The 16,233-nt window shown below is 35.6% G+C and overlaps 1 protein-coding gene across 4 annotated transcripts in view; it reads left to right on the top strand.

The window, feature by feature from the left end:
* DPYD (dihydropyrimidine dehydrogenase) overlaps window positions 1-16,233 on the top strand; it is an 861,482-nt gene that overhangs the window by 168,128 nt on the left and 677,121 nt on the right. The gene's annotated exons all lie outside the window — the stretch shown is intronic.

Below are 16,233 nucleotides of genomic sequence, written 5' to 3'. Positions count from 1 at the left end.
TTTTATTTCCCACTTCTTTTATTGCCAAAATATGACAAATATTTATTGTATCTTAAAATTGTATTTTGTGAAATTTGTTTTGCTATATTTAAGAGCTCTCTCATTTAGCCTTTTTATTTAACCTGGTAGACTAATGTGGGTTTTTTCTTATTTGAAAAAGATGCATTTTGAAATAATATTTTTGGGTTTAGAAGCCCTACATGCATGAAATCAGTTTTTAGCCACAGCAAAGAATGTGGAGCATTTATCTGTCTTGCAGCAGGAATTTAGCTTTTATAATTGAATTATTCCAGGTTTCACATCACAATAACTGTTCAACTATCTAAATTACAAAGAAAATGACTAAGTTTGGAATGTGAAAGAATACTTAAAGTCCTTACATTATCATTACAGATCTTAATGTATCTTCTAAAATGACAATAAAAGAGATAAGTGAATTTCTTTTTCTGTCAATCAGTGATTTGTGTCAAATTCTTGCCTATATAATGATGTTGGACAATGCTTGCAAAAAAGTGTATTTGGAATCAATTAACATTGAGATAAATTCTGGCAAGGGCATATTCAGGACACGAGTTCGTGTTTCCTGGGTCCCAGAATTATGGCCTCATTATAAGGAAAATTTTTTTATTTTTATTTTTGTTTAATACACACAAAAATATACATACAGACATACAGCAACTTTCAGAAATCTGTATATTATATGACTCCAATTATTTGAAAAAATCAGAATTTATTTGAACATGAGAGGCTGCTTGCTCAAGATATTTCATAAATAGGAAGAGGTACATGTACATATTTATGAGAATACTACTCAGATTCCCAAAAGTTTTGAGGACCTGATTGTTGTCTCTCTGGGTTATGTCCTTCTTAACTTGAGCATTGTAAACTTATTCATGGAAACATTTAAGTAAAAATCAGATACTCTTCTATTGCAGTAGTGGATTTTGTATTAACTTTGACAAATCTCATCGTTTCCTTGGTGTGTTGGCAGGAAAAACACAGTCTTAAGTTGAAAGAGCCTAAAATGATTATCTAGTTCTGGCCCTACTTAAAGGGAGGATTGCTGAAATTAATTCTAGATATTTTAAAAATTTGGATGTTTGTTAGTCTGCAGTTGATATTTGCAGGGGATCATTGCATGTATCAACTGCTGCAAAAAAAAAAAAAAAAAAAAAAAAGGCCAGCCCCAAACTCAGTGGCTTCAAATAATAAACATGTATTATTACTTGAGTATACTTATACATCCTGTCAGGGCTGAATTGTGTAGGTAGTTCTGCTTATCTTGACTGAACTCTTTCACACATTTGGGATTTGCTGCCTGTAGAGTAGTCTGTGGTAGATTTGGCTTCATCAAGTGGTCTCTTCTCCCTGTTGTCTTTCATCCTCCATCAGACAAATTAGGAGTCTCTCACATAGGAATGGCAGGGTTCCAGAGAGGAAACCGAACATGCAGAGTTCCTTGAGGCTGAGGTTTAGAATGAGCATACCATTATTTCTGCCACATTCTCTTGGTCAAAGAAATTCATGTCAATTTAAATTCACAGAGTAGGGAAAAAGCCTATCCTTTGATAAGAAGAGTTGCAAAATCCCATTGCAAAGGTTATGGATACAGGGAAGGGTAAAGAAATGGACTCATTTTGTCTCAAGTCTATCAAAGACTACCACCCCTGGTCTCAGTTATACATGTCTCTCCTAAAGGAAAAATATGCTCAGTCCAAACCCAGAAATTGAATCTAGTTCTAACATCATGTTAGTTCCAGGGTCTCCTATACTACATGAAGTTCTGATGTGGCTTCTCAGATGTAACTCCAAAAAGGGGAAAAACAGGAGCTACCTAGCAATCACCGATCAGTAGTAATTCTGAAATCATGCTAGAAAAATGTTACCAAGTCCCTCATCTCCACAACAGGAAATGTTTCTTAAGTCCTGCCTTTGCTCCCTGGGAGTAACTTTCCTGTTTATTTTTTCACATGGCACCCTTTTGCTCTACCCTCCCTGATGACCTTTGTAGTCTATCACTCTCCTGAGCTACTTCTGAAGAAATGGTCTATTTGGCACCTGATTAGTTTTCTTAGACTTACTCTTTCCTATAGAAAGTTGTAGACAATTTAGTTGATGGCTATTTTACCTATGAAACTTACTGTAAAACTTGGTGGGTTTTCTCTAAGTCTGGTTATACTCTACTCTCTGCTGCAAAAGCCATACTACAATTGTTTTCAAGAATACTTCTTTGTACACACTTAACCTACTGCTATTTAGGGATTTGACATTTGTGGGACCTCTCTTCAAGATTTCTAGAAGCACTCTTTCCCTTTCCTTTCCCCTATTGGGCACCACTTAATTCTTTCAGAGGTGTTAACAAAGGGTTTTACGGTCACAGCCTTACTTTGATCATAGTCTTTAAGCCTCATTTTACATGGATGATCTTTTGCCAAATGGGAAGACTATAAGGAAAAACAATTTATTTTCCAACTGAGCAATCCTTGGCCTCTCTATATTCCCTTTAAAATCTGCTTGCAAATGGATGAGTGCTTTTTTGACTCTCTCCTTATCAATATACCTTATCACATGTAATCAAATCAACTGACATTCTAAATATAATACCTAAAAAATTATCTTACCATACTTCATATATCCATTAGGTATATTATCTTACTTAAATTTACCACAGGCAACAGTTTTTTGTTTTATTTTTGTTTTTTGTTTGTTTGTTTTTTTGAGACGGAGTTTCTCTCTTGTTGCCTAGGCTGGAGTGCAATGGCGCAATCTCGGCTCACTGCAACCTCTGCCTCCTGGGTTCAAGCGATTCTCCTGCCTCAGTCTCCCGAGTAGCTGGAATTACAAGCATGCATTACCACGCATGGCTAATGTTTTGTGTTTTTAGTAGAAATGGGGTTCCTTCATGTTGGTCAGGCTGGTCTCGAACTCCTGATCTCAGGTGATCCGCCCGCCCTGGACTTCCAAAGTGCTGGGATTATAGGCGTGAGCCACCGCACCTGGCTGCAACAGTTTTACATTTGCTGCTGCATAACACAGGTCACCATTCTTCAAGCACACATAATCAGTTCATTACTCAACCTTTGATAATAGTTCACTTATCATCTTTGTAGCTTTTGCATCAATTATCAGCCTCTGCTACTACCTGATCCTAGAGCCAGTGCCACATATTTTATGTTTCTGTTACGTATTATTGTACTTGTGGGCACAGTCTTTCATCAACTAGCTATTGTTGTGGATGAAACAACTCCCAACCCAGTGGCCTAGAACAACATGCATGTATTACTGTTCACAAGTCTAAGGGTGAGGTGAGCAGTCCTGCAGGTCTACACTGGGATCAACTGATCTCAGCCAGTTTTCTAATGAGTTGCCAGTACCTCCTCAGGAGTAAGGCTGTCAAACTATTCTGTTCATTTTCTAAACCCACCTGGGAAGTGTGAGTTGTTGAGTAAAAACAGGAATTCCTGGTGTAGATTCACTGTGTTGATTCTCCTAGCTGCTGTCCTACGCAGCTGGTTCTGTGTCCCGTGAGCTTATACCCAAATAGCTCCAGTGATCTGCCTCAGAGTAATGGCTGATGGGCTCTAGTAGCCTCTCTATAGCCTTAGACCAAAGAAATGTATTAACAGGAAATTTCTGAAAACACTTTGTTGATAAATGGATTAGATATCCAAGCAATGAAATGGAAAAGCATTTCCTTCCCCAAAACTCTATAAACAATTCCCACAATGAGTTTATGGCAATGCTTGAAACTAAAAGTAAAACTCAAGAGTGAAGGTGTTATATAGAACGTGAAAATCTGTGACTGGAAAAGGTCAAGGCATTTAGATTTTTAAGCTGTAGAAAGAATTGGTCCTCTTAATGTTTAGGAAAGGGGCAATACCATTATGAAATATATATTTAAAGAAGATTGGTCTGGTAGTAATAGGTAGATTCGAATGGAAGAAATACATACAAATATGTCAAACATATGAGAAGATTAGTTCACATAGAACTTAAAGTATACTTAAACTATAACATCTCATTGATTTATTCCTTAATTCATTCAACAAATATTCATTGAATGTGTAAATTGTTGGGCACTGTTCATAGGATGGGAGATATAAATTAAAATTAATACTGCTTTCAAATAATTTTCAGTCTACAAGGAGAAGTACATAATAAATCTCTAAAACAAATACGGTACCTAAAATATGGTAAAGCTATTTATAATTCAGCATTGCAAATCATTATAAAGTATCATAAAAGTTTATTCTTACGAAAAAAATATTTTCCCTAGAGTTTAAAAATTCTTTAAAGTGTAAGTTAATTATGAATAGAACTAGTTTATACTTATTTTCACATAAAATGTGGAAACTGAAAATTGGACAGTTAACTTTGTGTAAAGTGATCAAGTTAAAAGTTTATTTTTTTGCTTAGAACTGAATGACAACTGCTAAAACGTATTCATTATTATTAACTTGAACATGTAGTGCAGATGTAATGTCACCTTTGTACTAAATCAAATAGATAGTTATAATCTAAATACGGATCTCCTTTTAAGTGTTTTGGAATTATACAAGAATTTCTGAGTAGGGAATGGGAAAATATTAAAAAGCTCTATGTTGGGAAGAATGAGTCATTTTACCTTATACTACATTTTAATTTCCTAGTGCTAGAATTTTATGGATCTAACTATGCATTTAAAATTGTTTCCTTCTTTGTTCTCTAATTTTCTCTTTTCTCTTTATGTAATCTTCCCTCCTTTTTTCACTTTTTGTTTTATATTCACCCCTTCATCAGTTTTCATTCTTTCCTGTTCAGTTTGCTTTGACCCTTGTTTCCTTTTTCTCAACCTTGTCTTTCCTACTCTGTCTCATGCCATCTTCTTACCACAAAAGATTCTGTCAGCAGTGTTGTTATTATTTTTTTAATACAGTGATGATATCCTACTTTATGTTCATTCTGAATTAATAAAATGTGTAGTAGCTATTCGTGAAAACAATTGTGACCTGACTGGAAGAAAACGAAAATCCTTGAGGATGTTTTCACACACAATAAATGCATGCTAACTAAGCTAGTGTGAAGATTTACTTTCAGAGAAAAAGAAGATTCATAACAAATGTTTGGATGAATATTGAGAATTTTGATGCTTTTTTGGATTTTAAAATATTCTTTTCAAATATCCTAACATAAATCAAAAATAAATTAATAAATCATCATAATTTAAAAGATACATTACCTTTTTATATGATGCATTTTGCTGCTATGCAAGAACTATTTTAATCAATAGGCAAGACTATTCAGGTGAGTTCGACAAATCTGAGTTCCTACTGTGTATGACAAACTAGACTAGAGAACAAGACTATGTTGTTGGATATAATAGTTAAAGTTCTTTTGTTTTCCTTTCTTCATGGAGGAGTTCAGAGAAGGGGTATGTCAGCTTTGATGGACACAATCAAGGTAGATTGGGTATGCTTTTGCCAGAAGAAGAAAGTTAAAGGGAATAAGAGAAACAGAACAAAAGAGGAAGAGAAGGTAACAGTAATTTAAGAAGTTTGTATTGTGCAAATAAAAAAAAGTGGTTGCATGTATAGGCACTGAGTGGAAGATAAATTAGACTTTATCTACAATAATTTGTTAATCTAACATTTATTAAGCCCCTCCTATTAACTGGGCACTGTGCTAGAAATAGAATGATACAAAATGAATACCATATGGGCACTGCTCTGAAATGATTTTATAATCTAGTAGGGGGAGATAGATGTGTACGTAAATTAGTTTAATCAAATATATAAACAGAGAAAGGTAATGCACAATGGAGGCATTGGTCTTTTCTTTCTCAGTTAAGAATGTCAGGAAATGCCTTTCATGCTGAGTGTTAATGAGGATAGCAAAATATTTATTGGGCATTTACTACTTTATAAACACTTTGCTAGACTCTGTAGAGACTTAATTTCCTTTGTTCCTCATAATAACTCTAAGAAATAGGAGTTTTTTTGCCACTTAATACAGATTAAGAAAGTGAGGCTCACAGCAGTTGCGACTTGACGCATATTTAGTATGTAGAATAATCAGGATTTGAATCTAAGTCCATTTTACTTTTAAGATACTGCTATTTCTACTACCCTATTTCTGGAGTGTGAGCTTGATTTGACAGTTCTTTGAAAATGTTATGGCTGCTATGCTTAAAACTAATTGGAGGTGTACATCTTTTTGGGAAAAAAAGAGACAATTATATTCTAGTCAAGAAATACTGAAGTTCTCTGGTAAGCAGATTGGAAAGAAAGGATGAAGATAGGAATACATGTGGAGAGAGAATCTAAGACTAAGAGGAGAGGATTTAGAGAATGACTGATCAAGTTTTAACAAAATCTAAGCAGTTTTAAAATATAAAGGCTGACTTAATGAAGTTACAGAGAAAAGCAGGGGGAAATAATGGGTCTCTTTCCATTCCTTCTATAAGCTACTTGTTCATGACTTTCTCATTCCTTGGCAGAACTATGACAATAACCTGCTACTCATTCCTTATACTGACACCAGAATTGAGTTTCTACAGCGTCTTCTGAATAATAACCTTAATGGCTTTCCTTTTTCTGTACAATAATATCTAAAATTCTTATCCTCAGATATAAAGGTGTTAATCTTGTCACTCTGTGGTACATTTTATATGAGTTCTCCGGTAACATATTACAATTCCCTAAATTTTTCTCTGACTATGTCCTCTCTGGAATATACCTCATCTTTTATTTTTCATTTCAATCACAGAATTTTCTTTAACTTTTATTTTAGGTTCAGGAGTCCATGTGCAAGTTTGTTGTTTAGGTAAATTGTGTGAAACTGGCCGTTAGTTTACAGATTATTTTGTCACCCAAGTAATAAGCATAGTACCCAATAGGTAGTTTTTTGATCCTCACCCTCCTCCCACTGTCCACCCTCAAGTAGGCCCTAGTGTCCTTGTTTTCCTTCCTTGTGCCCATATGTACTCAATGTTTAACTCACACTTATAAGTGAGAGCATGTAGTATTTGATTTTCTTTTCCTGTGTTAGTTTGCCTAGGATAATGGCCTTCAGCTCCATCAATATTTCTGCAAAGGACACAATTTCATTCTTTTTCATGGCTGCATAGTATTCACTGGTGTATATATAATGATTTTTAAAAAATCTAGTCTACTGTTGATGGTTAGGTTGAAGACACGTCTTTGCTATTGTGAATACTGCTGCAGTGAACATACGCATGCATGTGCCTTTATGGTAGAATGATTTATATACCCAGTAATAAGATTGCTTGGTTGAATGATAGTTCAGTTTTCAGTTCTTTAAGGAATTGCCACACTGCTTTCCACAATGATTGGAACAATTTGCACTCCCACCACCAGTGTGTAAGAGTTCCCTTTTCTCAGCAACCTTGCCAGCATCTGTTACTTTTTGGCTTTTTAGTAATAGCTGTAATGTCAGAATTTTCTATCTTTAGAATTTCTGCTTGGCTTTTTTTTAGTACCCTCCATTTCTCTTTAATTTCTGCTCATTTTGTTTCATATATTCTTATTTTGTCATTAAGGGATAGTAGTACCGCCTTTATTTTCTTTTCTTATGAGAATTTTAAACAGTAATTTTAGACATTTTCAGATTGCTCCTTTTTCACTTTGTAATAAATTTGTTTCTTATAACTGGCAGTCTTTTTTATGATGTTAGTTTTTCCTTGTATCATTTTAGAAATTTTGTGAATTTGTGCATTTAGAATGATTGTTGTGTTTATTCGTGTTTATCTTGACGAACTTTCTCCTTCCCATCTAACAAGTCTGTGATTGCCTCAACATGGACATCAAGGCACCTGATGTAGAATCATGTCTTAAACTGGTGGCTCTGGGAGTGGTCCCATATTGATATTGTGTTAATGGTTTATCTATGGAAACCACACGAGGGGTGGCTGGACCTACATCTTAGATTCAAGCTGCATTTGTGTTGGGTTCCTCCTTTCTCTTTGGCATACAGTTTTATATTATCCTAATTAGTATGACTTCCAGTGTTGTTCTAACACTTTGCATGGGAAGATCAGTCCTATCCACTTGGCCCATGATTTTAGGCAAGGAGTATAACTACAGTCCCTCACACGAGGCAGGGGATGTTTTTTTTCTCAATTACACTAGCTGAGTTGATTCTAGGCTACCTCTGCTTGCTTCAGAACCTGGAGCACTTCAGACCTGTAGCTTCAGTTATGCTTGCTACCCTGTGTCTTTGTTTCTTCTCTGATCCCTGAAGTATCTCAGTTGTTCTTTAGGTGCCCTCTGTACTTTGACATTACAGTCATCCACTAAGGTTCTGTGACCCCCAGTGATACTGAAATCAGTTGATGTTCAAGTCCCTGATATAAAATGGTTTAATAGTTGCGTGTAACTTACACACATCCTCCCACGTCCTCCTGTATACTTTAAATCATTTCTAGATTACTCATATACCTAAAAAATGTAAATACAAATATAGATAGCTGCTATACTATATCTTAAAATTCATGTTATTTTTATTGTCGTATTGCTGTTTTTTATTTTTTGAAGTTTATTTTTGAATGTTTGCTTTATAGTTTGTTGGATCTGCAGATGTGAAACCCACTGATATGGGAGGATCAACTGTATATGTGTGGGGTGTGTTTGTGTATGTATGAGAGAGAGAGATTCAAATATGGCTGTATATTTGGAATGAAGATGGGCTTCCAATAAAAATTTTACAATAAAATTCTAAGAGGACTAGTAAAACTGAGTTCCAATACAGACTAGAATTTCATTCCAGCTACGCTCTCTCACGTATCTGTTATCCTAACTCTTTTGAGAAGCAGAGATTTTCCCTGACTGCTTTATGTACTTCTATATTCTATGACTCTGCCCATTCTGCTGCTTCCACCAAAATGCCTCCTTCCTTTCTCTGTTGAAGACATTGTTCTTGTTCTTTAAGATTCATCTCAAAAGCCACTTTCCATGGGACATTTCTCTTGTTTCTTCTCATTCTTATTTTCGTGTTTGTAGAGTCTTTTGCACATGCTTTTAGTTTATCACATCCCATATATCCATAATTGGATATTTAAATATTTGCTGTCCTATAATATGGTTATTATGTAAGTTATGAATCACATTCTGTTCATCTTTGAAACTTTGGTGCATAGTATAGTGTTTGCACCATTGTAAGTATCTAGGAAACATTCAATAAATAAATATGCAATTGTCAAGTGAATTAAATCAGAATCATGTCTTTAATAACAGTATATCAATTTAGGAAAATAAAAAAAATATACAAAAGATTGTAGAAGGTGGCAGTAGAATGTAATATTTATTTGTCTTACAAATATTCATCTAAAACAAAGCACAGTTTAAAACATACCAGTATTGAGTGGTTTCTACACAATAATAAGCAAAAATATACTTGTCTTCTAAGAGAAGTATTTCAATGTTAGTTTGGATAAGTGCTGTTTTCCACCGTTATGAGTAACTTGATGGCTAGCAGGAAAAAGAAATATTAAAGATAGTTGTGAGGTTAGAAGCAGCCGTATGGATAAATGTGTTGGATTACCTAAGAGTAGGTGAGCATAATGTTAAAAGCTAAATGGGCAGTAAAGACTCAAAAGCCAAGATTTTAGCAATTTTAAGAAGCATTAACCAGAAACAGGAAGGGAAGTAGCAAGAGGAATAAGAAATCTGACCTAATGATTAGTCAACAAATGCCTTGGGCTTTTAGAACTTTAAGATATTTAATGAAATATTTCTGAACACCAATGCAGCAAAGATTTGTTTTGGTAGGATGCAGTCATACTGGTGTACAGACTGGGAAACAAGTAAGCAAAACACAGGCCAAAAAATTTAGTCCCACAAAAGTACACTGCAGTTAAGGTGTTGGTGGAATGGGCGTGAACACAGCAAACCATGTACAAGTGAATAAATAACTGTGTCTTGAATAGCTGCTTGCCCCAACACTTTGTGTACTTTATTGGGTTCTCATGATTCTAAGGTAAATATTATCTCATTTCCCAAATGGAGGATGTTAGAAAGATTAAGTGGCTTAGCCAAGCCCTGCAGCCTCCAAGTAGCAGTGACAGGATTATAAACTCTTATTTTCTGGCTCCAGACCAGATCTTTTGGTTATTCTGTCATACTTTCTAGAAAGAAGCTTGATGTTTCCTGTGCAGGAGACTAAAACGACATGATAGGTATAGAAATAAATGAGAAATTGCTGACTATAGTGAAGATCAGTGCCTGATTCTCAAAAATGAACTTATATAACTCTCTTAAGGACTTACTCCAAAATTTTGCTAGTCGGGTTGCCAAGAAATACAGGGTGGAGAAACTGGAAACATTCTGTATCCTAATCACTTAATGTAGCCAAATATTTTGGACCAGATTAGGGTTGTCAAATATTTTACCATTTTTACTGCTGTGGATTGGATTTCATTCAAGTTATTCACATTCTTTTTAAAATAAGGGTTTCACTGCTAATGAAATTTTAGGAGAGGCCTCAACTACGTTCTTACTGAAAGATTAATGTCTCTCGTGTAAAGAAACATTCAGAGTTTAAAATTTTGGTGATTATCAATTTCCCCCTAAAATGAAACTATGTATTTTTGTTTGTTTGTTTAAAGTTTTTGCTCTCATAATCTGATAACACTTGTGACACATGTGAAGAGGACATGGAGTCATGGCCCTTGTGTGTTGGAAGGCACTTTAAAGACCAGCTAATCATACACCCATTGCTCGTAGCTAAAACAACTGAGATTTCACTTAGCAAAGGTTAGGTAGTTTGTTCAGGGTTACATAATTTGTTGATTAACAGAATGGCAGCCAGACAGCACTGTTTGTCCAGTGTTTTTTTCAATGTAGAAGGACAATTATGGGTTAGATTCTCTAATTTGTCTTCCCTTAAGAGTTTATTTTTAGGTATGTTTGATTGCCCCATGACTGAAGTATTTTGTGATAGGAAATGTCTATAAATGAGATAATCAAAAAGGGGCTGGAGCTCCATTTCTCAGGCAATGCATATTATGGGAATTCAGTAATGCATACAAAAGAAATGGTTAGTGCCAAGCTTCTTTATTGGGTATTCATTTGGTAACACGATGTGGAAAATGATGATCATTTTTTTCCTAAAGAGATTGTATGGTTTACATCCCCTTGGATCCAAAGTGAAACTTCTTAAATATGAGTACTTGCCCTGGAAGCTGATGTATGTAAGATGTGTGTTTTTCTAGTTACTTGCATTGTAAATACTTTATATTCTGTATTTAATACTGAATTATAGCTCTTGACATTATTTTTAAGTGTATGAAAAGGGGAAAGTCTTAACAAGGCAAAAATATTCCTATGTATAGTAATGGGAGGTAAATTACCTTCTAAAAATTTCAGTTTTTTTCAAGATAGGAACTCATACCCTCAAAAACCAAGCAATGGCATAGTTATCTTTGTTAGTGTTATTATTTATTTATTCAAAAAGCGTTTGTTGAACACCTGGTGTAGCTGCTGCTGAAAATGAAAGACTAACCTGGCATTTTCCTTGCCCTCCTCAGCCTCCCTGGACTCACCTCCTGCTTCAGTCACCAGGGCCTTCTTTCAAATCCTCCAAATGCTGGGCCTCCTGCCATCTCGTGGTATTTGCACATCTCTTCTGCTTCTTCCACGTGTCTCCTCACCCTGGCTAACTCTTGACTTAGCAGGAAGACCTCCCTGATGCCCTGATCTCACTGTGCTGTGCTCTCATGATTTAAACTTAGTCTACAATGCAATGTTTGTTTGTTCACTTGTTTAATTCTAAGTTACAGAAGGAATCTGTCTCTGTTTTACTTGCCATCGTTTTCCATTGACCTTGGACCTAACAGGTACTCAAACAATATTTATTGAATGAATGAATGTCCTCCTGAGACCTATCAGGATATTTGGGGACACAGTTAGCTTACAAACTAATTATATTATAGTTTGAAAAATGTGGGGATATGAATAAGGAAAAAATAACCTTTAGGAGGAGTGGGGGGGTGGTAGTTGAGGAAAGCTTCTCAACAGGAGATGACACCTAATGCTGTATCTTGAGGGATGCCCAGAAACCTGCCAGATAGGGAGTGGGAATGAGCAGTCACATATTTTGTATTGAAGGAAAAGCAAGAGCAAAGGCAGGAAAATTGAAAGAATATAGCATATTTTACTGAAAATACTGCTTTTGTATTAGCATTACCAAAATCAATACTGTACTGTCATCTTATATATAGAACTTTAACAACACCTCTTCAATAAAAAGGGATTTATGCACCCATGATGCTGGGAGAACAGATTAATATCTTCCTAGCTTGCAAAGCAATTTCCTCTCGGTGGGGTTGTTCTGAAAAGTTCACCTTAAAAAAATGCCAAGTAGGGAGCAGGTGAGAAATTTCACAGCTTAATGAAAAGGTGGCACATAAGAAAAATTTCTGTAATATTATTTTAAAATGTTTCTCTTCTTCTTTCTGTTTAATTAAAGCAGAAATTTTAGTGTTGTCTCATCATATGGAAGGCATTCATGTTTTGGAAAAATATCCATTTTAGATGTGAGGAATAAAAGAGGCAAAACTCAAACTTCCATCAGAGATCTTCCTTTGACAAAGGGAGATTCATTGGCCTCCCTGCCTGTTCCCACAACCCTGGGCTTCAGTACTTCTTTCTACTGTTGACATAAAAATTTATCTACACTACCGAAATACAGAATTTGTTACTGAAGCAGTCCCATCAAAACCTTTAATGAACTAAGGAAGAGGTCACTTGAAGAAATAAGATAATAATGATTTTCAAGTCATTGTGTAATGTAACTCATCGTGCAAGTGTAGTATCTATGGAGATCACTTTGTGTTTGGCTTTGTGGTATGGCTGCTGCTTTCATTATAATCCTAATGGATGCACGTGGCATTTACAATTTTATTCTTATAATCTCTTTGGTTACACAGTTTATTTTTATTCAACATGATACTACTTCCCTTCTGTGTTCCTCCGTGATTGGCTTGGAAGATTGAGATATTTTTCATCATGTTTTCTAGTTAACATTTATTGAGCAGCTACTATAAATATGATGTTGGTGCTTGTCATAATTATCTCATTTATTTTCACAGTAACTGATGTGGCAGTCACTGTTTTACAGTTTTCACCATAGCTCTATACTTCACAGTAGCTATTAAAAAACAGCGCTCATTTCCTACATTGTATTCTCCATTGTGCCTAGATTATAATACAAATGATTTACAACAATGATTTACATTATTGAGCACTCATTAATGGCAGGAACTGTTCCAAATGTTCCACATGTATTATTTATTTAATCCTCCCTATAATGGTATAATGTCTAGACTATAATTAGCAATTTAGATGAGGAAACTGGGGCACAAAGGATTTAAATAACTTTCTCAAGATCACAAAGCTAATAATAGAGCTGGATTTAAATCCAGAATCCATTAAACCATACTGCCTTTTATGATATTGTGTTGTGGTGGGTACCAAATGTATGGTGTGTGGATAAAAGAAGAGAGATCACTTGAAAGAAGGGATGATTTGTTTACAGTGAGGGTGAATTAAATGTAGTTGGGTAGAAAGCTCTGTGAAGCAGATTCGTCACGCACTGTTACCAGCTTGTCTGAGTCTGGTGAGACAAAACGTGCTTACATGCAACAAGTTGCATGAAGCACGTTTATTACTTACAGATACACAGTGGAGAAAACAGGAGCCTAAGACTCATTATGAGCCAGTCCTCCAAGGTTTAGGAAAGGTGCCTAGGTGTGGATGATATCACTAATGGGGGCATCCCACTGGCATCACAGTTGAGGGACTCAGGGAAGCAGCCTGCCCTGGATTTTATACCCCAGGGTCATAGGACATATTGGGCTAATGTGTTGAAGGACTCTGTTTCTAGAGGAGACTAGAACAGAGCTTGATCTGTGCTACTTTGCTCAGGATGCTGCATTTACAGCACATGCTGTAGTTATTCTTGAGACCTACAGGCAGGAAAGAGGGGAGAACCGGGTTGGTGCAAGGCCATTCAGAGAACTGTCCTGCAACCTCTATGCCACTTTCAGTAGGATAGTAACAAATGCTTTCAATTCCTCACATTCTGTTTCTTCTTAAAGCCATGTGTTATTTGGCCTGTCCACAAGACACACACACACACTCTCTCTCTCTCATTCTTCCTGAAGAAACAAATAAATACCCCATTCTGTTAGTCAACAAATGAAAATTGAACAGTCATTGTGTCTTTAGCATGATGCTAGGCTTTGAAGATAGAGGAGTGAACAAATGAGTGTACCTCTAAACTTGGGTTTGTATTGAAGAAAAAGACACCCTGTATCTCTTATCTTTCTATTACCCCACCTCTATATAATCTGAGGATGAGCATTTATTGATCTGACTCCACCACTGTGAGATTCTTGAGGGCAGAACCTGTAACTTATTCATCCTGTTATCTCCAGCACCTAGAAAAATCTCAAGAAATTAGTTAAGTGCTCTATAGATATTTGTTGATTGAAGGAAAGAAGAAAACAAAGAATGAAGGAACAATGCAAATAACATGTTAAGATTCCGCAGAACACAAACACATTTAAGTACTATTACCTTCGCTCAAATTCTTCATTCAGCTTTCTTAAATTCATGGAGCATGTGACATACTGTGACAGCATTGTCAGTGCTCTTATGCATTTCATTAGGAGCATAGTGGAGGGAATTTTCCATTTTTACAAAACTATATATTATTTACCCTTAGCTTTTTTATTTTCCTGTTTTTCAAGTTTAAATCATATTAAGCTCTAGGCAGCTAATTTTAATGATGTTATTCAAGATATTATTTCTGAACATTGTGTCCTTTAGCTTCTAGGCTAATTTTCTCAAAAAAATATTCTCTTAATGAATAGATCTTCATATTAGTTCACTTTCCAAGCAGTGCCATTGCCCGAAAACGTGGTCTACCTTAAGATATGAATTAAATTGAGAAGATTAAACATTTATATTCTTATCTGTTTTTCACCCATATTCATTAATTTTCTGAAATTTCCACATATTCTTTATGTGCAACATCAGCATTAATCCTTAGGCATTAAATGCCTAAGAACAAAAATCATGTCTTAAGCCATTTCATACAAAAGCTTGCATGAGGTTATAGTGTTCCACACAATAGTTTTAATGGGGACAGTTTTGTTCTGAGCTACTTTTTTGTCATGTTATATAATATTCCAGATGCTGGATAGGGACATAATTAGTTTAGAGTCATGGTTATACAGGTTGGATATGTATTTTTATTTTATCTATTATATATGTATTTTTATTGTATCTATTATGCCTCATATTTCTGATAGTTATACATGTTGTTTCTTTTTTTTTTGAGATGGAGTCTCGCTCTGTCGCCCAGGCTGGAGTGCAGTGGCCAGATCTCAGCTCACTGCAAGCTCCGCCTCCCGGGTTTACGCCATTCTCCTGCCTCAGCCTCCCGAATAGCTGGGACTACAGGCACCTGCCACCTCGCTCGGCTAGTTTTTTGTATTTTTTAGTAGAGACGGGGTTTCACCGGGTTAGCCAGGATGGTCTCGATCTCCTGACCTCGTGATCCGTCCGTCTCGGCCTCCCAAAGTGCTGGGATTACAGGCTTGAGCCACTGCGCCCGGCCTATACATGTTGTTTCTAATTGCTTTTATTTTGTCTATTATTTCTACTGGAATGATTGGTCTTACTGATTTCTACAGGTAATTTACATACGAGAAAATGCTTTGTAAATAATTACATGATCTGCAAGTATTATTGCTGGGTTCCTAGTAAATAAATGAGGAGTTTTTGTTTGCTTGTTTCTAAAATCAGTCATCTATAAAATACATAGTAATGACTATGATATACATGGTTTTAATGTGTTATTTCAGGAAACTTTCTCAAGTTCTCTGGGATTACTGGTTATCATTATGAGAACTATTGCAGAAATGAAATGATGATCCTCACAGGCTGGTCTGTAGAGCAAGTCAAACCTGGATAGGAGTCCTGAATCTACCTTTCACAAACTATGAGACAAGCCCTGATGTCACCATACTCTGTTCTGAGGAAGTGGCAGAACTAACCAGAATTATAGATTTTTAGGAGATCTTTATTAACTACTTGATGATTACCAGGATCATACAAATAGGCAATAACATATTTCAAACCTAAATCAGAGGAGCAAATTTTGTGCCTTAATATCTTTTTCTTTAGAATGAGAATAACAACAGTATCTACCTCATCAGGTTTTTATAAAGAT

This window comes from Macaca thibetana, chromosome 1 (genome assembly GCF_024542745.1).
Source record: "Macaca thibetana thibetana isolate TM-01 chromosome 1, ASM2454274v1, whole genome shotgun sequence".
Lineage (NCBI taxonomy): Eukaryota > Metazoa > Chordata > Mammalia > Primates > Cercopithecidae > Macaca > Macaca thibetana.
The sequence above is the reverse complement of the archived record's forward strand: the minus strand, read 5'-3'. Positions and strand labels throughout refer to the sequence as shown.